Source organism: Capricornis sumatraensis, chromosome 8, assembly GCF_032405125.1.
Source record: "Capricornis sumatraensis isolate serow.1 chromosome 8, serow.2, whole genome shotgun sequence".
In the NCBI taxonomy this organism is placed as follows: Eukaryota; Metazoa; Chordata; class Mammalia; order Artiodactyla; family Bovidae; genus Capricornis; species Capricornis sumatraensis.
In genome coordinates this window covers 67,510,553-67,535,099 of record NC_091076.1, presented here as the reverse complement: position 1 = coordinate 67,535,099, position 24,547 = coordinate 67,510,553, and the positions used below count along the sequence as shown (strand labels likewise).

Sequence of the window (24,547 nt, the reverse complement as noted above, 5' to 3'; positions counted from 1 at the left end):
TCATGTACTTGAACCCCTCCCAGAGTTAGAAAGCCCTGCGGAGATCAGGAGAGGGAGGGTATTATCCTTGAGAACATTGGCAATACTCTCTTGAGCTGGTACTGCTTTCCAATTGCCACCAATCTTGCTTTTTAATTATAAATTACCATTAGTTCAGTTTCATTATGACCAATTTATTTGTTGTGGGTTGTTTGCTTAACAACAGTAATTTGGGCTTATGATTTTTCAATGGCTGAGCTTTATAGCACATGTGTAGGGCAGTTCAACGATGAATCATCTATTCCCCTTTCCTAAAGAAGATCCATCTCTAATGTTACCCTGAATGGTCCGCAGTGAAATGCTTTCAGATGATCTCTTTCCTGATGGAACTGAGAGCAGACGGGGCAGGAGGCTGTGGGTCCGTTAACCCTGCCTCAGTGGGCAAGAGTGCGAAAGGGTGAGAGAGGCTCTTCTAGATCCGATCTTCCTTCTTCCTCTGGTTTTATAGATGTGGAAACTGATGCCCAGAGAGATGAAGGGTCAGAGGTCATACATAATCACTAAAATCGAGTTCTAGTTATTTGTTTCAGGCTTCTTTCACTCACTAAATTACTTGCGTAGGCTGGGACCGCTTCCTCCATGGAGGATGCTGAGTTCCCCCAAAAGTGGCTTGAGATGGACCAGCCTTGGGTTAGAGCCTCCTCATGGGTCTTCCCATATGGTGGTCTGAGCAGATCTGTGCCACACATGGGGCTTCCCTGACGGCTCAGCAGAGAAAAAATCTGCTTGCAATGCAGGAGATGAGGGAGACTCGGGTTCAGTCCCGGGGTTGAGAAGATCCCCTGGAGAAGGGAACGGCAACCCACTCCAGTATTCTTGTCTGGAGACTCCCATGGACAGAGGAGCCTGGCAGGCTACAGTTGATAGGGTCGCAGAGTTGGACACAGCTGAAGCAACCGAGCACACACATGCCGGGCATAAGGGCTGGGGCTCTGGAGGCTGACTGCTTTCTAGCTGTATCATTCAGACAAGTTATTTAATCTCCCTGGGCCTCAGTTTCCTCCACTGTTTTATTTATTTATTATTCATATTTATTTGTTTATTTGTCTGACTGTGTCTTAATTGGAGCATGTGGCATCTTCGATCTTTGTGGCAGCCCACGGGTTCTTTTAGCTGTGGCAATGTGGGATCTAGTTCCTTATCCAGGAATCAAACCCAGGCTCCCTGCACTGGGAGCTTGGAGTCTTAGCCACTGGACCAACCAAGGAAGTCCCTCCTCAACTGTTATGTGAGGCTCGTGACAGCACCAAACTCCTGGATTTGGAAGACTATAACTGGACAGTTCACATAGAGAGCTTAGCATAATGCCCTACTCACAGAAAAAGAATCCTCCGTGGATCACGATTATTGCTAACATTTTTGGATGTCCAGAGCCGATGTTTCATTCCCACCTGGAGCCTCTTATGAGAAAGAAAACACTGTATAGCTTTTAAGATGATCAAGTGACTTCATTTATAGTATCTTATCTAATCCTCAAAATAACCCCAAAGCAAAGGTTGTTATCTCTGTTTTATAGATGGGAAAACTGGGCCTCAAAAATGCAATGCAGAGTCTTTACTCTGAACTGAAGTCCTGCGGCTTAACAGCTAGAGCCCTCCCACCCAGACCCTGGCTTCAGGGTGACCTTGGCACCTCTGCACTCAGGTCCTGCTTTGACCTCCTTCTGCCTCACCAATGCTCTGCTCTGTCATGGGAATGCCCAGAGCAGCTGTCTGCGTGTGTCTAGGCCACTTGGAGATCGTTCTCCCTTCGTTCGGCATGGATAGAGTCTCTCTCAACTAGATGCAGGTGACCTTAGCAGGAACAGCAGAGGCTGTCTGCTATTTCTGTAGAACACATCTGAGAGAGGGTGGCCAAGAGCAGAAAACCTCCAGTGATAGGTTCCATCTGCCTGACTGATGGGAAGATGGCTGAGATGGGGCCTGGGTGAGGGGGCACCGACAGGTAGCCACACAGACTGCAAGCCTCCCTGTGGACCGTGAGCTGCGAACACAGCTCCTGGGTGGGGAATGGCCTTTGGGCATCTCTGCAGCCCTGGCCCTGGCTTGGCCACTGTGCACAGAAGGAGCAAATCTGGGGCGATGTCAGGAAACACTGCTCTGAAATCACAGCCGATAAAAAAGACATAAAGATGGGGGAGATGAAGCTATCGACAGCAGAGACCCAGTCTGGGGGACAGCTTGTAGCTGGGTTTCAGCAGGAGTGAGGGGCTTCCCCAAATCTCATCACCAGCCTGGAATACAATTACCACCAGAGAAGGAGTAACATCTGCTGTTAGGGTGGAAGAGCGGGAGCTGGCTCACATGAACATTCTAGCCTTCAGTAGAACATGCTGCCATCCTCTCCCCACACTCAGAGACCCTCCATGTTAACTCTGGTGGATCCCTCGCCAGATGTCACCTACCCACCAGCTACCACCAGGCACACAGCACCAAGTGATTTCCGTACACCATCTCCCTTCCTCCCTCATCCTTTCCTTCCTTTCCTCATTCAACCACTTATGCATTTATCCAACATATATTTACTGAATACCTACTAGATCCTGGGTGCCACTCTAGGTATGGAATTACATAGCATCGCCCAAACAGATGTGAGTGCATGGGACTCACATCCTAGTGGGGATAAACAACAAGTAAGATATAGAACGCATCAGATGATAAATGTCATGGGGAGAAAAGGACTATGAAAGCATGCAAAGGCAGGGAAGGGGAACCCAAAAATGTCAGCGCTGGTCACCGTCTTAAGTAGATGCTTAGCACAGACTCACTGAGATGGTCACATTTCTTATTTTTTTTTAAAGATTTTTTAATTAATATGGGGACCATTTTTAATATCTTTATTGACTTTGTTTTGTTTCTGTTTTATCTTTTGCTTTTTGGGCCACAAGGCGTGTGGGATTTTAGCTCCCTGTCCAGGAATGGAACACACATCCCCTGCTTTAGAAGGTGAAGTCTTAACCAATAGACCCCAGGGAATTAAAGATTCAAGGAGGGGTGAAGAACAGCCCATGTGCACGCCTTGGGGAAAAGCATAGAGGGAACAGCCTGGCAAAACCCTCTGGTAGGAGGATCCTTAGGCCTTCAACTGCAGTTGACCTCACTTTCTAGGGGAGCAAACCAGGGCTCTGGGAGGCTGGGTGCCTTACTCTAGGTAGAATTGGTGGGCACACGCGTCCTGGCCACAAAGCCTGCACCCTGGACTACTCCCCACCGCTCTCAGGAGGCTGGCTTCCAAATTCCCAGCAGGCTTTTTTCTCACCTGGGGCCTGGCCCAGGGCCAGTCTGAGTCCCGCAGGTGTGTCTGGTCACCAGTCCCGACATGTCTCCTCCCAGCCCGCCTGCCCTGGGCTCTGTGTTTGTAGCTGACATGAGCTCATCTCCCTTTTGGCAGGATGGCAGTTTCCATATTTAGGCGACTCAGTAACCTTGCTGGGATTCTGATGAGCTGCTGTCTTCCAGGCTCTCCCCTGGATTCAGGGGCTCACTGAGGCCTCCCCAGTGGGACTTAGCACAGGGATGGGGGGTGGTGGTGGTGGGATGGGGGTGTAATTGGAGGGTAATTGGCAGAACTTCCTCCAGTCACTGACCCAATGCCTTGTGGCCCAAATCTTAGCAGGGGTCGCAGTGACATTGGAGAGAGCTCATGAGCTTCTCCAAGAAAAGCTGTCCCAAACCATTAACGCACATACATATGCACACAATCCCCCAACACCCACAGTGACACACCTAACTACACACACACCCACAACTACACACCCAGCTGCACACACACACACATTCATTCAGTCAACGAATCATTCACTGAATAATGAATTATTGGAGATGCGATGAGATATTCCAGGGCTTGTGCAGGGTGTGGAAGCGTCAAGAATATATGTGAAAAAGATAAAGGGTCCAGTGGTGAACACATTCTAAATTCCTACAGTGGACACTGAGATACCCTGAGGGATGAAGGGTGCAGGGACTTTGGGCACAGTCCAAACTGGACTGAATTCCAGGCTCCGAGTCCTGTGACAAGCTATTCAATAATAATTGCTATAATGGATAGAGCATTTGCGCCAGGCACTTGGCTAACAGCTTTTCTGAATTCACTCAATTGCTTTAGTCTTTAATTTTTTCATCTGGAAAGTGGGCATGAGAATTCCTTCCTTGTCAGGTTGTTGTAAGGATGAAATATTCTAAGAGTTGTAAAGTGACAGCATTTTGTTTGACCCCTAATAGGTGCTAATGACCCACTCCAGTGTTCTTGCCTGGAGAATCCCAGGGACGGTGGAGCCTGGTGGGCTGCTGTCTATGGAGTCGCACAGAGTTGGACACAACTGAAGCGACTTAGCAGCAGCAGCGGGTGCTAATGAAACATTACTTCCTTTCCTTGTCTTCTCTGCTCTTAAGGAGCTCATAGCCTAGAGGGAGAAATGATCTAAGAATGTAGATCTAATGAACGCAAAGTTGAAGGTCAAATTTCAAAGGGCAGGGACTTCCCTGGTGGTCCAGTGGCTAAGACTGCATTCCCAAACAAAGCAGGGGGTCTGGGGTTTCAATCCCTGGTCAGGGAACTAGATCTCACATGCCAAAAATAAGAGTTCAAATGCCACAACTAAAAGTGGAAGATCCTGTGTGCTGCAGCTAAGATCTAGGGCAGCCAAATAAAATAATATTGTAAAATATTAAATTAAAATATTTAATATTAAAAAAGTTTCAAAGGACAGTGACCAAGTGCTGTGAGGGACTGTTAGCTGGGAAAATGAAGAAATGGTTGCCCCCCCCCCTTGTTTCTGGGGTCCTAGAAGCCTGTCCCCTCTCCCCAACTGCAGGATCACTGAGGTCCTGGCACGCCACATGCCCTAAGACTCCTGAATGAAAGCAGGACCTGCTTCCCTAGGGCTTCAAGTAAGGCCCGACCCTTCTGGCCTCATCTTTGCAGTGACTGGAAGGAGATGGGCTGAAGGAAATACAGTGAGATCTAAGACAGCTGGCAGAGCCCAGAGTCGGAGCAAACAGAACCCTGCTCTCCTGCATGAGGGGAGCAGAATGGCACAGCACAGAGCCAGCTCTGCAGAAAGCATCTCGACAGCTCATCAGGGGATGTCAGATTCCACTAAAGCTTTAGAGATGACAGTGATTTGTTTGTTTCCTCTGAAGAGCTCAAGATAGAGGCAGAATTTGACTTGCTCTGATGAAAAGAGCATCATTTGGTAACAGACTGGAATCACAGCATCACAGTATCTTACGGCTGAAGGGAGAGGAGTGCCTGTCTCCCAGGCAGGTTGCGGAGGACTAAGTGAGCCGATGCCTACAAAGATTCCCATATGGAGTTAGGCACATAGTAGGTGCACACTGCCTGATCACGTGATCCAGCTCCAAGCGTCAGGCCGGCACATGACACTTAACATGTCCCAAACACATTTGTCATGGGCATCTCCGCCTTCACCAGCTCCTGATGCTGTTAAATCAGCCTCTCCTCCTTCCATCATTTCTTTTGGTTGTACCTCTGCACCCAAGTGGCAAGTCAGCCATAACCGAAGCCTGAGAGGTAGATGGGACTCCTTTTTTTAAAAAAAAAAAATTTTTTTTTAATTTTACTTTTAGTTGCGCTAGGTCTTCGTCGCTGTGCGTGGGCTTTCTCTAGTTGCCCCGGAGGTGGCGGTTACACTCTAGTTGCAGTACTTGGGCATCACACTGCGGTGGCTTCTCTTGTTGCAGAGTTCAAGCTCTAGGTGTGCGGGTTTCAGTACTTGCAGCCTGTGGGGACCCCACAGTTGCAGCTCACGGGCTCTAGAGCGTGGGCTCAATAGTCGTGATGTAGGGGCTTAGTTGCCCTGTGGCATGTTGGATCTTCCTGGACCAGGGATCGAACTGGTGTCGTGGCGGGTGGATTCTTAACCACTGGACCACCGGGAAGCTTGGGGACTCCTCTCTTGACCTCTGGAGTCACTTGCCAAGCTACAGGGCTTCCTCCCGCAGTGGCTCCCAGTTCTGCTTCTAGCTTCTGAGCACCACGATCGTCGCCCTGGTTGAGTTCCTTGTAATTTCTCCCTGGACCATTGCCACAGTCTCAACATCGCCCCCCATCTCTCACCTCGTTTTTGCCTCTCTTCTCTCCAAACACTTCTACTTATGAAGCCAAATGGATTTTTCCAAAGGCAGCTCGGCTCTCATTCCTGGATTCAAAAATCTTAAATGTCTCCCCACTGCCCGCTGCGTTAGGTAAACTCCTCGCTTTGGTGTTTAAGCCCTTACCCCATAGGGTTTTGGGCTGAGCTCTCACAGCCTTCTTTTGGCATCTCTCCTGGATAAATGCTGTGCTGTGCAAAACCAGATCATCTACCATTTCCCAAACAAGGATTTTCTGGCCCATTTGCCCTCCTCCAAGCCCTCTGCCTGACACGCCTTCCTCAATCTCTGTGTGCGCAAGTCCAACTCATCCTCTGGGGCCTGTTGAATGCCATTTCCTAGAGGAGGAAGTCCTTCTCATCTCCAGCCAGATGTTATCACTATTTACCTATGAACAGCAGAACAGGATGGCTCAGACCTCTCCTGAGACTCTTCCCCTGATGGGCCCTGCATGATGGATGTTTGTAGACAGGTCCTATGTCCCATACAGCACAGGGATGGAACTCAGTTCTTTTGAATCCGCTATAGTGCTGAGCAGGGCTGTCTACACTAGAGACACAATGTAAGTGCCAGCTGGAAAATGAGATTTCCCATTGAGTGGGTGGGTCATCTGAATCCTTCTCCATCCTCCCTGGGTCAAGCTTGTGCTATCTACTGTTCAAAGAGGGAGACTTCCTGGAACCTGCAGGCTCTTGAACTGCTTCGTCTGTCTGTCTGTGCCTTGTACCTAGTCCTGTCCGACTCTTTGTGACCCCGTGGACTGTAGCCCATCAGGCTCCTCTGTCCACGGGATTTTCCAGGCAGAAATACTGGAGTGGGTTGCCATTTCCTTCTCTGGGAATCTTCCCGACCCTGGGATTGAATGGGTGTCTCCTGTGTCTCCTGCATTGGCAGGTGGATTTGACCACTGAGCCAGCCGGGAAGCCCTCGGTACTGATTAGCTGTTGTAGATGTTACCAAGTTGCCAAGCTCTGAGGACCTTGAGACCTTATCCTTTCTAATTCCCTCATTTCACAGAAGAAACTGAGGTGCAGAGAGCAGCAGTTACTTATCTAGGGTAAGGCTGGGCAGGGACTGGAATCTTAGCGACTAAGGTCGGAGGTATTTCTAGCTAAATGGACTGATTCATTCCTTTATTTCTTCCTCTGTTCAACTTTCTTCACTGAGCATCAGATACCTGCCAGGTACTGCAGGAGGTTCGAGATAAGAAAGAGTCCCTGCCTTGAAGGGACTCACAGTCTGGTTGGGTGGAAGGGATGGATATGGCAATAGGCAAGGAGAGAGGGGGTGATGGGAGAATAGAGGTGGGCCCCTCACCCAGCCTTGGCCAGTGGTAAAGGCAGTGTCTTCCATCCTCAAAGATGGTGGTTCTGTATCGACCACCCACACCCAGCCCCCACCCCCGACCTCCAGGGGATCATCAGCTTCTGCTGTGTCTCTTCCTTCCAAATCCTCTCCCACAGTCTGCTGAGACAGCGTTTGATTGAAGCAATGAAATGGAGAAAGATGCTTTACATCACTCTAAGATCTGCTGTAAAGATTCAATTAGACAAGGCATATAAACCACTTAGCTTAGGGCCTTGCAGACAGCGAACCCTCACTCAAAGTTAACTATTATTATCATAAATAAGAAACCAGAGGCTCAGGAGGTTACATAATGGACCCAGAATAACACAGCTAGTAAGCAGGGGAGCTGGGCTTTGAAGCCAAGCCTGTCTGCCTTCAAAGCTCTTCTCTTTCCAAAACGCCACCCAGACTTAAGTTAGGGAACCCAAGTGTCTCTTGTGCTCCTCCGGCTGATGGAGATGATCCCAGGAAGCCCTGGGGTCAGAGAACCTGTGGTGTGTCCCAAGTGTGTGTCTTTTCACACACTCAGAAAGAAGGTTCCTGGACACCACTGAAGCATAATAATACATAACAGCATGTGCAGAAAGAATAAGCTCTGCAGGCTTGAGCGGACCTCTTGGTGCCCTTTTCTACCAGAAAATGCACAAGACCCCTAAGATGAGTCAATCCACTTCAGAGCCAATCTTGTCCTGTGCTAGGAAGGCAATGGAGGAGAGAGAGCTTTCTGGAAGCTAATAATATGGAACTGACAAAGAAGACCGTACTCCCAGGGGCGCTGGAAACACGCACAGTCATTACGTGGTAATGCTGGAGCCCTTCCAAGAGGACCAAGTGTAGCCAAGACATCCTTCTGGTAAATTCTTCCTTGTTTTATTCACCTGAAAATTTTTTTCATAGAAATGACTGAGTGATTTAAATCTAATGGAGGAAATGGGTGAGCCAAATGGCAGGACCCTGATTTAGAAGACTCAGTACGCAGAAGTCTAGATAGCTGGAACCCATTGGAGGTTGCTTCTGTCATAAAAAGATTCATCTCTAAATTACCTACAAGTAGGAAATGGCTTCCCATTGTCATCTGAAAAGCAGACTACTATTTGACTAGGAGATGGGGGAGCATAAAGTCGACAAAATTAAAGGCACAAGTAGGAAAAATCTATCAACTGAAAGTCCTTTAGGACAGCTCTCGAAATGCAGACAGGAGGGAAAGGGACCTCAGCCGTTTATGACTTTGTTTTTGCAGCATTGTCTGTCTCCTGTCATGCAGCTTCCACCAAGGCCATTGTCCGCATGTTTGCATAGCTCTCACATACACATTACAAGAGGCCCTGTGTTTCCTGTATCCCCACCTCTCAAAAAACAAACACAAAAAACAGCCAGGAACCCAACAGAAGAGCTTAAGAATTTCCCGCCTGAAAGAATTCAAAGATCTCACAGATCATAATGGACTCAAAATCAGATGGCTCAATCATCACATACCTTTCTATAATGTTGGTGTCAAATATTTACCCCACTTTCGCTGTGATGAGGAGCCCTCTACTTCCTAAGGCAATCCATCCCACTCTGCACAGCCCTGACCAACTGGGAGTTGTTGGTGATGGGCCCAACACCTGGAGCCACTTGATCTGGGTTTCTGGGTTTTCCTTCTTCCACTCCACAGGACTTCAGATATGTGACTTTATAGGTCCTAACCAACATACCCAAGAGTCAAGGCTAGCTCTGGCTCCATAAATGCCCAGGAAGGCATCAAGTCTTTTAACACACAGGTATGGTTTGATGCATCATCTCTGAGCCCGAGGGGCAGCAAGATGGTGCCAGGATTTGAAAATCCCAAGTTTTTCATTTTATTCTGCTGCTGGTTCTCTTTAATGGCCAGTAAAAGCTAACATCTTTTTTCCTACCTAGGAAATTCCAGTGAAGCCATGGTTTGTGTTGCCTAGCACATTCCTATCTCGAGTTCAAGTGTCTTCTCAGGACTCCAGATCTGGAAGTCCCACCGCGTACTCCATATTGTGTTTCAGTACTTTCAGAGGCTCTTCCAACTCAGTACATTCAACGCAGTAATGCCTCAGATAAGACATCATTCTCACATTTCAATCCTTATTATTATTTTTTTCCTGTCAACACATGGCTGGAAATTCAGAGGAAAAAAAAATGCTTTGGAGCTTGTGTGCGAGCTGGTTGTAGAAGACAGATGTCAGCCTAGTGGTTCAAAGCCCTGGCTTAGAGCAGGGCAGACCTGGGTTCTAAGTCACTTAGCCATGAGATCTTGGGCAAATGCCTTAGTTTTCTCAAGTATCAGTTTTCTCATTGGGAAAATGGGGTGGGGGAGGGGAAGCATAACATCTTCCTTCCAGGGAGGATGTGAGGCTCAAAGGAGAAAAGCTCAGCAAAGCTGGCAGCACCATGCCTGACACTAAATAAAGACACTATCTATGCTACTCTTTTTCCTCCCTCTTGGCCTCTGATGGCTAATTCTGAGTCCCAGACAACCTGGTGATGAAACCACTGACAGGCCAGCTGCTCCATTAGCCTGGTGGAAGTAGAGACTTCACGAGTCCTTTCCTTGCCTCGGGCGTCCGCTCTGGAGGCTTCAGGAAACCAGGTGTGTTCCCCTCTGGGGACTCAGAAAATTTTGAAGGAAAATTGGGTGAAAGAATTTAGGCAGACTTCCCAGGACCTACGCATTTAGAAAAGCTCAACAAGTTCTGAAAATCAGATCCATGTGTCAATGTATCCCTTCATACATTTGTCAAAAATTCACCATCATGTACTCTGGAAGAGGCACTGTCTTGGTGGGACCAAGATTCATAAGCTGGGCCCTGCCCTTGAGGCGCTCCCGTCTTAGTTGGGGTGTAAAGGGCTCGATTGGTTTGTGCCGCTGTGCAGTCAGCGGGACTCTTCACAGACAGTCTTCTCCTCCCAGGCATGTGGTAGGGTAGGGCTGCACGCCCCTGCAATGTGACTTTTGGTCACATGGAGATGGAGCCTGGATCCCTGAGTGACCTGCTGTGGAGCCATGCTGGACACAAAACTTGAGCCAGAAACCAGATTACGTTGCGTCAAGCCACCAAGATTTGGGGGTTGTTTCCTACCAACCATAATCCAGCCCATTCTTCCCGATGCAGCCACCAAGCTGCATACCAGACCCAATGTCTTTATCATAATGAACAAATTCTCCCCTCTGCCTGACTCCCCCACACCCACAAAAAATGGAGCTTCTGAATCTCCCTGGTGGCCCAGTTGTTAAGAATCCACCTGCCAATGCAGGGAACACAGGTTCAACCCCTGGTCCAGGAAGATTCCACATGCAGGGGGGCAACTGAGTCTGTGAGCCAGCACTACTGAAGCCTGCATTCCCTAGAGCCTGTGCTCTGAAGCCACAGCAATAAGAAGCACATGAGCCACAATTAGAGAGTAGTCCCTGCTCGCCGCAGCTAGAGAAAGCCTGTGCAAAGCCACGAAGACCCAGTGGAGCCCAAAATAAATAAACTAAATTTTTTTAATTAAAAAGGAAATTTTACAAAAAATGAGCTTCCTTTATCAGAATTTAAAACCCTGAGCAGTTAAGATGCTGTAAATTGAAGAGTTCTTTCCAATGAATAAAATTCCTCTTATTTCTAATGAATATGAGATGGCTTACATGAAGCTAAGTACTCCAATGATTATAAAATCGCCACCATAGAACATCAACATTTCTTCTTTTACTGTTTAAGTGGCCTATTAAATTGATACTGATTAGGCATTTTTCTTTCTCAAATTCTTTCTCTCTGACACTGATCTTTTGCATCATTTTTAACCCATGGTCTGATCTGGGCTGAAATGGTTTTTACCTCCTGATCCATTTAGGGGGCATTTCCAGGCACTTCTTCCAAGCTGCTGGCAAAAAGCAATTTCTGTGCATCTTTTAGGTCCCCCAATTTCCCAACACTGTACTGAGTTAAGGTCACTTTATTTTCAAAAGCACTCCTTTCCTCTTGACTGTTACTAAGTGGTTTTGCCTCTGTATGACCATACAGATAAAAGAATTCACAGATAGAAAAAAAGGCCCTTCCCTTTCTTTTGAAACTAGAAAGCCTAGCCTTGTGGAGCCTGTGGCAGGTTGAAATGACTTCACGTGGCTCCCACATATAGAAGGAGGAAGCTCTACTCTCTTGAAGAAGCAGCCCTTTTGATCTATAAACACGTTCTCATTAATTCATCAGGTCCGGTTGCTGCCACTGATCTGGCGTCTGCGGACTCCATTCTGTCCCCCTACTCCCCACGCCACCCTCATCTCTTCCCCGGATGGCTCCCATTTGCTCCTGACTGGTCTTGCTCCTCTCCATCTTGCTTTTCCAATGAACTCTCTATCTTGTAGCCAAGAGTCAGCTTTCTAAAATACACATCTGCATTTTTCAATGCCTTGACTCAAAAGCCCTCCCCACTGTTTTCTGGAAAAAGCCCAATTTTGGCATCCCTGTATGATCCAGGCCCTGATCATGCCTCCAGCCTGTCTCTCTGACTCTCCTACTGTGTGCTGAGCAAGCTGGGAGCCCCAGAAAGGTGCCGTATTCTTGTCTCCTGGCCTTTGCACAGGCTGTTTCCCCTTCCTAGAATGCCCTTTATCTCCCCTTCTCTAGCTAACATTTATTCATCCTTCAGATCTGTTTCTCCTCTGAGCTGTCTCCATTTCTAAGTAAATTTTTTGGCCATGTGGTGCGCTGGATATTAATTCCTTGACTAGGGATTGAACCTGTGGCACCTGCAGTGGAAGCATGGAGTCTTAACCACTGGACTGCTAGGGAAGTCCCTGAGAGGTCTCCATGTTTTAACTTTTCAGGTTGGCAGCCGGTGGGCTTTCCTCCAGTGCTGTCGCACTTTCCACATCATGTTGAAACTGGTCACTTGTCTGTCTGCCCCATTAGATTATGAGCTCGTTGAGGGCGGGTTGTATATCTCATTTCTCTACACACTTCCAGAGTCTGGTGCAGAGGGGGCTCAATAAGGATTTCTTGAATGTGGGTGAAAGAACCTGTTATTTCCTTTGATCATGATGACCATTTAGGACTGTAGGCACAGCAAGACTTATGTCCAGTTTCACAGGTGAGGGAACCGAGGCTCAGCGACACCTGGCCTGCTCTGACTTGCTGTGATGCAGTTATCATCCATCAGTTGATGGGTGGGTGTGCTGTCAGTGGTGTGACTGGAGGAATCCATGTCTGGGGATCTGGTGATGGTGGGGGCCCGAGTCAGGGCTTAAGACTGTTCTCTCACTCACTCATTCAATGAACACATCCTGATCACCTATTGTGTATCAGGCATTGTGCTAGCCAGGACTCTGGCCTCAGAGTGGGCACAGCCCAGGCCTCTGCAGACTAGTCTAGTTTCCCAACCTTATTCTAATCATGAGAACCTGGTCAGAGCTGGGACCTTCCCTCCAGAAAAAGATGAACCTAGGTGCATGCGTGTGTGCGTGCACACACACACACACACACACATTCTGTGTACATTTCAGCGTGTCTGAATTCCCCTGAAACTTGCCTGTGGACCCTCGGTTAAGAGTCCCTAGTTTAGATGAGAAGACAGGCATGGAAACAATTATGTGATATGAAACATGGGGCTGAGAAATTAGAAGTTCCACCCTTACCGGGACAAAGGAACTGGAGAAGACTGGGCATGTCACTCAGTTGACATGAGTTTTACTGAGCACCTACCATGCGTCAGGAGCTGCGCTGAGCACCAGGGACAGATGGTGAATAAGAGCATATCATCCCTATTCTCTGGTTCTTACGGTCCAGTTCACCAGGCGGCGGCATCTGAACTGAGCCTTAAGTTCAGGAAAGGAGATGGGGGAGGGCAGTCCAGGCAGAGTGAGACCAGTCTGAGACCTGGGAGGACAGTCAGACAGGCATCGTCTCCTTCTCTGATGCTCCCCACCGACTAAAGGTGAGATGAGTTTCCAGCGCTCACTCTGGAAGAAGACAGCCCAGCAGTGGAAAGCGCCGTGGAGGGCTGGGAGACTGGGTGCGCGCATGCGCGCTTTGCGCACGCACAAACACGAATGAGCAGATCCGCTCATTGTCGCCGTGGACCGCGCTTCCCTGAACTCTGGCCTCCCTGCAGTAGTGCCCACAGCCGACACCTGGGATTGCCATGCCGGAGACACCACCGAGGTTGCTTCCCTGATCTCAGCCCCGAACTCCGGGAGAGAGCTTTCCCTTATTTCTTTGCCCACCTTGGTCAGAACTTCAAGTGCATGAGAAATGGAAGCTCACGGGCAGCTTGGATACTAATGGGTCCCTGCGGCCCAGCGCAGTCCGCAAAGCACCAGCGCCTTCGTGCACAGCCGTCCATGCGGGCGGCAGGGGACCCCAGCGCGCAGCTGTCAGCTCAGGTACCTCTTCTTCAGCCTCAGTGCTAGTTTTCCACCTGCAAGACTTCGCTCCGCTTTAATGGAAGGAAACCAGTTCCTGCCTTCCGTTTAGTTTCTTGGCACATATAATGCCCCCGGTGATATTTTTGGCGGATGCGTAGCTGGCAGTTAGAGGACGTTTTGTAACTACCACAAAACAACCGTTAAGCACCAAAAAATAAAAAGAGTTTTTCTTTTTGGATCACGAAAGAATACAGACACGTCTGGCTTTTAAAATTACTGTCAGTCAGTGGGCATATGGGTTCCTGAAAAGTTGGGCAGAAATCACAATATTGTGGAAAGCATCCTCGAAAAGCATCCCACTCTACCTGGCAAGGCGCGTACTCCTCCTTCGGATCCTGCCTAAATGGCTCCTTCTTTAGAAAGCCTTTTCTGGATCCCCTCCAGTGGAAAGAACAGATTTTTGTTGCATCTCTACCATGTGCCGCTGTCTGAGCGACATTATATGTTATCGCAAACCATCCTCTCTACAGCCCCAGAGATGGTAGCCGTGCTGTATTACAGGTGAAGAAACGAAGGCTGCGAAGTGGAGAAGCTTGTACGGGTTTTCAAAGCTTATAGGTGATGCAGCCAGAGGCTGAAACCCAAACTGAACTGATGCTAAAACTCATGCTTTGTTCAAACAGCTGCTGAGGTAGTTCTGCTTGGAAGCTCCTTCCCTTCTGACTTTGACCATAAGTCACATCCACTTTAAGCATTTGTTGATGGGTTCTTTCTTTCCATTTGGTGGGGCTCTGATGCAGGTATCATCATGGCCTTCTTAGGGTCTGGATTGCTTCTCCCATAGGAGGAATGCAGGGAGTATTTGTGGAATGAAAGTAGGAATTGATGGGTATTCCCTGATGGTCCAGTGGTTAGGACTTGGCACTTTTACTGCCAGGGCCCAGGTTTGATCCCTGGTTGAGGAACTACAATGCCACAAGCTGCGTGGTACAGCAAAAAAAAAAAAAAAAAAAGTAGGACTTGATTGTAGATTTCCTCAGAGATATCTAATCTGCAACAATTCTCAGTGTATCTGTAACTCTTTCCTAGATTTCCTTGTTTGCCTCCTCCCTAACGAGGCGCACTTCTCTTGCAAAGGTAGTTTGCTAGCTATATTGTTAGCCGCCAGAGCTCAGTGAAGTCCCCGTCTATCCCAGGTCTCACAAAGGAGGAGGGGGAGCGGTGTCTGAGTGACAGTGACCGGGTGGGAGGTGGGGAGCATTGCCCTGCATTCATTCCTGCTGGGGCCCTCCCCTCTGCTAGACCCTCTGTTCTCAGCACGCTCTGAACGAAGACGGTGCGCCTTGAGGAAATTCAACATCCCGTCCCGGGATCTGGTGCCGGCCAAGTGGGCGGAGGGAATGGTTTCATTTGTTTTTTTTTTTTTTTTTTTCTCTTTTTTTTTTTTTATTAAATTTTAAAATCTTTAATTCTTACATGTGTTCCCAAACATGAAACCCCCTCCCACCTCCCTCCCCATAACATCTCTGTGGGTGATCCCCAATCCCCCTTCATTCCTCTACCTCCCTCTCCATCTACTGGTCCAGGAATCACAAGTCCTTGGCAGTGATTTCAGGCTTGTTTATTTTTCAGGGAAAATTTCTATTGGAAACCATGATGGGGAGGACTCATTCAGCTATCTGGGGGAAGGAAATGGCAACCCACTCCACTGTTCTTGCCTGGAGAATCCCAGGGACAGGGGAGCCTGGTGGGCTGCCGTCTGTGGGGTCGCACAGAGTCGGACACGACTGAAGTGACTTAGCAGCAGCAGCAGCAGCAGTGAGGTTTAGAAACTGTGCTTCTTTTAAGTCTTTATTGAATTTGTTACAATATTGCTTCTTTTTGTTGTTTTTGGGCTTGCAGCATGTGGAATCTTAATTCCTGGACCAGGAATGGAACCCATGCCCTGAGCACTGGAAGGCCAGGTCTTAGCCACTGGACCAGTAGGGAAGCCCCTAGAAACCATGCTTCTTGAAGCCCCTGACTCCTGGCCAGAATCCCATCTCCAGATGACATCCAGGCATATTTACCGAGCCCATGTGTGGGGAGTTTTGTGAAGCTACCAGCCTGCAGGCTCATGTGGTCATGCGGAGCTGGGGACCCTACCAGGCAAGTCTGATTGGCTAAATGCTCTGCTCCTTCTGGTCTCTATGGGCAAACTGTGAGGTTACCAGGGCGTGCCCTGTTTCACGTCTGGATATACTTTAGCAATGCAGAGCCTCTTTGGGGAGTGCTGGGTGACTGAGGAAAAAAGACAGATCCCTTTGTTGGCAAGCATCTGGCCAATTCATAGACTATTAGGAGCTGGAGGAGACTTCACTGGGGCTCAGTGGTAAAGAATCCACCTGCTGATGCAGGAGACATGAGTTCGATCCCTGAAGATTCCACATGTCTCAGGGCAACTAAGCCCGTGTGCCCCTAGTACTGAGCCTGAGCTCTAAACCCCGGGAGCCAAAACTACTGAGCCCGTGCGCCGCAACTACTGAGCCAGCATGCCCTAGGGCCTGTGCTCTGCAACAAGAGAAGCCACCGCAGTGAGAAGCCCTCCCATCACAACTAGAAAAGCCTGCACAGCCATGAAGACCCAGTGCGGTCAAAAATAATACATACAATCATTTTAAAAAACTAAAAACAGAGAGAGACTTCATTGGGATTACCAGTAGCCAGAGGTCATCTGCGTCACAATGCCAGACAACCCAGCAGAACCTGAATTCTGACCCCTGACCCAGCACACAGCAGCAGTGAGCTCTTGGATAAGTCATTTATTTTGTCAGCACTTTGGTTCCATTGTCTGTAAAATAAGGCTAATACTCATAGCTGACACTCAGAGAGCTACTTTACCACACCACTCTTTATATAGATAAGATCATTACTGCCTTTCAATGACCCTATTGTATTAGTTTCCTGGAGCTGATGTAACAAATCAGCCCAAGTTTATTGTCTCAAAGTTACAGAGACCAGAAATCTGAAATCTAGCTGGCTGATTTTTTATTAAAAAACGTTTATATTTATTTTTGGCTGTGCTGGGTCTTCCTTGCTGCTCAGGCTTTTCTCTAGTTGCAGCGGGTGGGGGCTACTCTCTAGCTGAGATGTGCAGGCTTCTCACAGTGGGGGCTTCTCCTGTTGCAGACCACGGCTCCAGGGCACAGAGTCTTCAGTAGTCTTGGCTACGGGTCTCCAGAGCCCAGGCTCAGTAGGTGTGATGCATGAGCTTAGTTGGTCCTCAGCATGCGGGCCTCCTGGATCAAGTATCGAACCTGTGTCTCCTGCATTGGCAGGTGGATTCTTTGCCACTGAGCCCTCAGGGAAGCCGCCGTAGCAGGCGCACCGTTGGCTGGGCTGTGCTCCCTTGGAGGGAGGTGGGGAGAATCCATCTTTACCTCCTCCAGCTGTTGATGGCTCCCAGCATTCCTCAGCCCCCACAACTCTCTCCCCTGGGTCTCACATCCTACTTTCCTTCCTCTCAAGGATGCCAACCACTGGATTTAGGATGCACCCTAAATCCAGGATGATATCATGCTGAGATCCTTAGCTCATTCGTATCTTCAAAGACTATTTTCATATATTCGTGGGTACCAGGGGCTAGGACTTGGAAATATCTTTTGGAATATGACTCAACTCATGACAAAGGTATCTCTCTGATGCCCATTTTACAGATGAGGAGACCAATCAGGGTCACACAGTGAGTAGGTAATGGATCTGAAATGCAAACCCATGTGGTCTGACTTCAGAACTTGTTTTTTTTAAGTTTTTTTTTTTTTTAATGTGGACCATTTAAAAAGTCTTTATTGAATTTGTTACAATATTACTTCTGCCTTGTGTTTTGAATTTTTGGCCTTGAGGCATGTGGAAGCTTAGCTCCCAGACCAGGGATTGAACCCATACTCCCTGCATTGGAAGGCAAAGTCTTAACCACTGGATGGCCAGGGAAGAACCCAGAGCTCATTTTAAGAAATCATTATATTAGACAAATACTGAGTAGAGTTCTAGATGCTAGAGATGCAATACTACAAAAAAAGAAAAGAGGAAAGAAACAGACCCTGAGACTGTTCTTGGAATAGCAAGCAGGCCAGTGTGGTTGAGGTGGAGACAGTGACAGAATGTATAGAACTTTCTAGTGATTTCGAAGTTCAACTCACATGAGATGGGAAGCTCATAGAGGGTTTTGAGGGAAGAAGTGACAGCATCTGCCTCGTGTCTTTAAAGGAGTCCAGAGAGACCAGTGGGTTAAGAAGTGACTATTGTGGGTCCAAGGCATAAACAGGAAGACAGCTGGAAGGTCCAGGCAAGAGATGAGGATGCCCAGAGTAGGAAGGCAGTGGTGGTAGAGAAGTGGTCAGATTCTGTGCAGACTTTGATGCAACAGCCAATAGAATTTGCTGGTGGGTTGGATGTGGGCTTTGTGAAAAAAAAAAAAAAAAAAAAAGGATGCCCGGGTTTTTGACCTGAGCACCTGGAAAGCTAGAGCTGCCCTTGATTCCTCTGCTTCTCCAGCAGGATTCTTGTAACAATCAAATGTAGTAACAAGCGGGAAAATGCTGCCCTGAAGCTTTGCCAAGTACCTTCCTCTGCTGCTGGTGGTGGTTATTATTTTTTGTTCTGCGATTTGAAACTTTTTCCAGCTCCACGTTGCCAGGAGGTGCCAGACTGGGCTGAACCACTGTCAAGCAAATCGCTGTCTGAATTACGAGAGAATATAATTATCTGACTGTAATTTTAAACTGTCCTTTTTAAGTCCCTCACTCTCTTCCCTGCCTGGGCTCAGTGTATATTTGAGATTCAAGAAGCTGCTCTCCCATCATAATGGACACGACAATATCAATATAGGCAGAGACAAAGGAAACAGCGGCAGTTTGGAAATTATCTCCTTCGGATCCTTATCATTCTCCCCTGAGCCTCTGGGTGTAAATGGAACCACTGCAAGCTTTTTGCTCTTCGAAGTGTGAAGTACACGATGACTGGCTACTGTTTCAGAAGCGATAAATTCCTTCCCTCCCAACGTGCCCAGGTTTCTGGCAACATTCTTATCAATGTGACAGTTTTCCGTTGACTTTTTTCTTAATGGAGAGTAGTGGTCCACATTTGATCCGTGAGTGTACCGGTGAATTTCCATTGCTTCTTCAATTCCTTCATTCAGACGTTTCAGAATGCTTATTAACACGAAGCTATTATTTTCATCATCCCTATTTTACAGATAAAGAAATTGACATTCAGAGAGGTGAAACTCACATGCTCAAGGCCACACAGCTAATAAGAGCAAGGCCTGGACAGGAGGACCAGGGAACTCTTCACTTCAAAGTGTGACCACCACACTAAGTAGTGGGTTTTCAAAGTAACTGGTTTTACTGAAACCAACCTTTACTTCCCACCCCCCACCTCACCCTTTGCAAAACATTTTTTTTAAATTAACCTTAGTGAAATGTCATAACCATAGAGTGATTTTAATGAAAAACAGTTTTATTACTTTCAAATGTTATATAAATGATCAACTAAGATATAATAGAGTGCAAATAGTGAATATGAAGGGAGTTAATGAAAAAATTACAATTCATAATAAGCCTGTGGAACGCAGTGTGTATCATAAACACCAAAGACCTTTAACATTACAATAATTAATTGCAAGATTCAGAAGTCGCTGATGCATGAAAGGAGTGCTTAATTTGAAAGCTCTTACTTTTAGAAAAAGGATACTGATTTTTAAATGGATTTCCCTTACCTACTGAGATACCCAAGGTTCTCAGAAGTAGAGGTAATTTCAAATGATTTACTAAAAAAAAAAAAAAAGAAAGAAAGAAAGAAAAGACCACAGACACCGGATCTGCTTTTATATCAAAGTCTGAACGAATGGGACTCAGATTAGGAAGCACTTATTGGATCCTTAATAATCTTCCATCAGTGGCCCTTCATCAAGCCGTGGTTAGAGCAGTGATGGAACAAGAGGACACCATCCACACTCTCCTGATCTGTTTTCCTGGGACTTATATCAGATTTTAACATTTGCATTTTAACTACATATATTCAGTTGCTGTTGTTGTTGTATAAGTTGCTAAGTCATGTCCAACTCTTTTCAACCCCATGGACGGTCGCCTGCCAGGCTCCTCTGCCCATGGGATTTCCCAGATGAGAATACTGGAGTGGGTTGCTGTTTCCTTCTCCAGGGGATCTTCCCTGCCCAGGGACTGAACCCCTGTCTCCTGCACTGGCAGATGGATTCTTTACTATGAGCCACCAAAGTATGGAAAGCCATTGGTACTTTGCAAAATTATCATTTGTTAGAGATAGAAGGGAGCCTACAGTTTTGGAGTCAAGACCTGCCATGGAGTCCTGGCTGTGCAAATTTTGGGCACATCTTTAAACATTCTGAGCTGCAATTTCTTCATCAAATTGAGATGATAAAATGTTAAGGGAAGTAAGTGAGACAGAGAAAGGCAAGTATCATATAATATCACTCATATGCTGAATCTAAGTTAAATTTAAAAAGAAAAGAAAACAATTGCCAAAGGGAAAACATGGGTAGGTGAGAGGAGATAAGTCAGAAGCCTGGGATGAACACATACACACTGCTATATATAAGATAGATAACCAACAATGACCTACAGCATAGCACAGAGAACTCTATTCAATATTCTGTGATAACCTATATGAGCAAAGCACCTAAAAGAGAATGAATATATGTACATGTAGGGCTTCCCTGCTTGCTCCGATGGAAAGAAACTGCCTGCAATGTGGGAGACCAGGGTTCAATCCCTAGGTCAGGAAGATCCTTTGGAGAAGGGCATGGCTACCCACTCCAGTATTCTTGCCTGGAGAATTCCATGGACAGAGGAGCCTGGAGGGCTACAGTCCATGGGCTGCAGAGTTGGACATGACTGAGCGATGAAAGTCAAAGTTCATATGTACGTGTATAACTGAATCACTTTGCTGTACACCTGAAGCTAACACAACGTTGTAAATCAACCACACTCCAGTTAAAAAAAAAAGATGCTAACGATAATGTCTGTGTCATAGGGCTATTTTGAGGATTTGAGCTTTGTATCTGAAATGTTGACTACGGTAACTGGCATATTACACAGTGCTGAGTTAAAGGAATCTCTCGCTGTAATTGAGCCATACAACCCAACCCCTTTACTCTAAAGAGGAGGAACCAAAATATCAGGAGGTTAAAGTGACTTGCCCAAGTCTACCTGGCTATTTAGTGACAAGATGATTTAAAAGCAGAAGCAAGGTGTCCTGCCTCCAACACAATACCTCATCAACCATTATGTTAACACTGAACAACATCTCCTCCTACATAGCCATCGTAAAATCTCTCCACCTGGAACATGCCAGTCTAGAAAGCCTGTGAGAAGATATGCTGGGAGTGGGAAAGTCATGAATGCCCCCAAATTTCCTTAAAATGCTGCTGTCTGAGACTTCGGAAGGAAGGACAGACTCCCTAGTCTTATGCCTTTAACCTGTCTCTGTGAAACTTTCTCCCATGGCCTGTGGTCTATTTCCAAATGTGTCAGATTTCTGGTCCTCTGCTTTTTTCATAATCAGCATCCCGAATCCCCTACCTGCTCCTGGTTATCCTGACATTTGTGTCTTGTTGCTTTTCCTGACCCCTTTTAATTTTTGTTGCTGTTGTTACGTTTGTGGTTGTTGCTCTTATTGGGAGTAGAGTTGCTTTACAATGTTATATAACAAAGTGAATAGGTTGTCATTGCTGTGGCTTAGTCGCTCAGTCATGTCCACCTCTTTGCGACCCCAGAAACTCCAGCCCACCAGGCTCCTCTCTCTCCTCTCCTCTCCTGGGATTTTCCGGCAAGATCACCAGAGTGGGTTGCTGTTTCCTCCTTCAGGGGATCTTCTCGGCCCAGGGATTGAACCTTGACTCCAAGTCTGCTGCACTGTAGGCAGATTCTTTACCTCTGAGCCACCAAGGAAGCCCAAATTAGCTATATGTATACACATATCTCGGAGAAGGCAATGGCACCCCACTCCAGTACTCTTGCCTGGAAAATCCCATGGATGGAGGAGCCTGGTGGGCTGCAGTCCATGGGGTCGCTAAGAATTGGACACGACTGAGCAACTTCACTTTCACTTTTCACTTTCCTGCATTGGAGAAGGAAATGGCAACCCACTCCAGTGTTCTTGCCTGGAGAATCCCAGGGGTGGGGGAGCCTGGTGGGCTGCCGTCCATGGGGTCGCACAGAGTCGGACACGACTGAAGCGACTTAGCAGTAGCAGCAGCAATACACATATCTGGGCTTCCCACACGGTGTGGTAAGGAATCCACCTGCCAACGCAGGAGACATAAATGTGGATTCAATCCCTGGGTCAGGAGGGTCCCCTGGAGGAGGAAATGGCAACCCACTCTGGTATTCTTGCCTGGAAAACTCCATGGACAGAGGAACAGGGCGGACTACAGTCCATGGGGTTGCAGAGAGTCGGGCATGACTGGGCACACCCGCATGCATGCATATATATATCCCTTCCCTCTTGGACCTCCCTCCCACCCCACCCCATCGCACCTAGCCAGGTCACCACAGAGCACAGAGCTGAGTTCCCCGTGCTGTGCAGCAGGCTCCCACTAGGCATCTGTTTTACACACACAACGCACATACGTCAGTCCTAATCTCCCCATTCATCCCAGCCCTCTGCCCTGCACACACGTCTGTTCTCTACGTCAGCATCTCTTTTCCTGCCCCGCAAGGTTCATCTGTACCATTTTTCTAGATTCCCCACATATGCGTTAATACTAATGCCCAAAATTTCTCCCGAGGTTCGCCCTCGACTCCCTTCCCTTGCCCCCCACCCTTTTACACAGCTCCCTGCATTCCACCCATCTTTGTCCTCTTTGTGGTAAGTACCCAGCACCACCAGCAGACCTGCTAATCCTAAGTATTGGCCTATGTCATCTGTGGCCTTGCTGGGTTTGTTCCAATTCAACAGTAAGTGTCAGACAATGAAAGGCAGTCCTATTTCAGAGAGTATAAAGCTCCCAGCACTAATTACCTTCAGAAAGTAGTATAGATTTATATCGAATTTAGCACCTGCTTAATGTAAGCAAATGTGTTAAATTCATGAGACCTGGAATCTTCATTAACTATCTCAGAAGCAATCACCCCCCACCACTCCTTTTGTGGAATTAATAAAAGTGAGAAATTTGCCTCCAAGATTTATTCATTTCCAACCCTCTGGCACCTTCTCCGGAATCTCTTATTAAAGCAAAACAAAGCAACAATAATAAGAGAAGTCTAACCGGAAATCAAACTGATCACACCTGTCTGTAATGTTGCCCAGTGGCATTTGTAAAAATTGACTCTGTGAGTTTGAAATATCTCCTTCCTAGGGCAGTATGTTGTTTTTCAGTTTTTGATTGAGTTCTGTTTGCTTGTTTCACCGTCTCCTTCATGACATGGCTCTTGACGGTTCGAAGGGATAATATATTCTCTATAAAACCAGCACCCCGTCCACCCTCTTGGATGACTGAGGAAGATCAGTGGTGGGGGCCGGGGGTTGCTGCACATAGAGAAACTATCCCAGTCTGACTCAAACAGTACACTGTTCAGTTTGCATAAAAACCTAAAATGGTTTTCAGACACCGGACAACAGTCAGCACAGGATGGTGCTCCCCAAGAGAAGGGCAACCAACAAAGTGAGCCCCACTGTTGCCCTGTCTACTTCCAGGAGAGTTTCTAGACTGTAGGACAGGGAAGGATAACCTTAACAGAGGCTGGCAGCCTTCCTGAGTTGAGGTGACAAAGTTGAAAAATTCAGGAGTTCCAAATGCCTAGAATTCATGGGGTAGAATATCTAAGGGATAAAACTGTATGAAGAAAGAGTTCTGAAGATGTGCAGAAAGTCTCCCTGGAGTCTTCGGTGAGAACTGATGAGTGCCTGCGTATAAGGAAACAACCAAGGCTGAGAGAATCCCCAGAGACCAAACAGGGCCAGGAACGTTACGTGTTTCTGTTAGCCAGAGTGCAACAACTCTGCGATATGCCAGGTTTCAAGCAGACTCCTCAGAAGGACATTTCTTCAGTAGTGGAGACAAATCAGCCGTAGACTAAGGCTGTCTTGACCCACCTAATAAAGCTCAAAAGCAAGCTCTGAAGCAGGGGTTGTCAAACATTTTCTGTAAAGGGCCAGATAGTAAATATTTTAGGCTCTATGGGCCATATGGTTTCTGTCTCAGTGACTTAAGTCTGTTTTTATACAAAAGTAGCCACACATAAATGAATAAATGAGTGGACGGAGCTGGTGACTGTAATCCATTAAAACTTCATTTACAAAAACAGAAAGTGGGCTGGATTTTGCATGCAGAATATAGTTGGCTGATCCCTGTTCTAAAGCATTAAAATTGTCTCTGAATGATTTGACAGCATCCCAGAACAAAGCCTCTCAAAATTTAAAGGAATTGAAAACCCATAGCAAACAGCAGAAAATTCATAATGTCTAATACCCAATCAAAACCGATAAGGCATACAAAGAAACAGAGGTCTACCATCCATAATAATGAGAAAAACCAATCAATGAAACAGACCCCAAAACGAAAAAAGATGATCAGAGTAGTAGACAAGGACATTAAGACAGTTGATATAAGTATAGACCATGTTCAAGAAATATAGGGGAAAACTGAGCATGATAAGGAGAGACAGGGATGATATCA

At 47.1% G+C, this 24,547-nt stretch overlaps 1 protein-coding gene and 1 non-coding gene across 3 annotated transcripts in view; one reads left to right on the top strand and one right to left on the bottom strand.

Annotated features, from left to right (window-relative positions):
- The window catches only part of ASIC2 (acid sensing ion channel subunit 2), a 1,230,438-nt gene that overhangs the window by 145,480 nt on the left and 1,060,411 nt on the right, over positions 1 to 24,547 (bottom strand). The gene's annotated exons all lie outside the window — the stretch shown is intronic.
- Positions 14,748 to 14,819, top strand: TRNAK-UUU (transfer RNA lysine (anticodon UUU)). The gene has a single exon. It is a non-coding gene; the product is annotated as a tRNA-Lys (tRNA).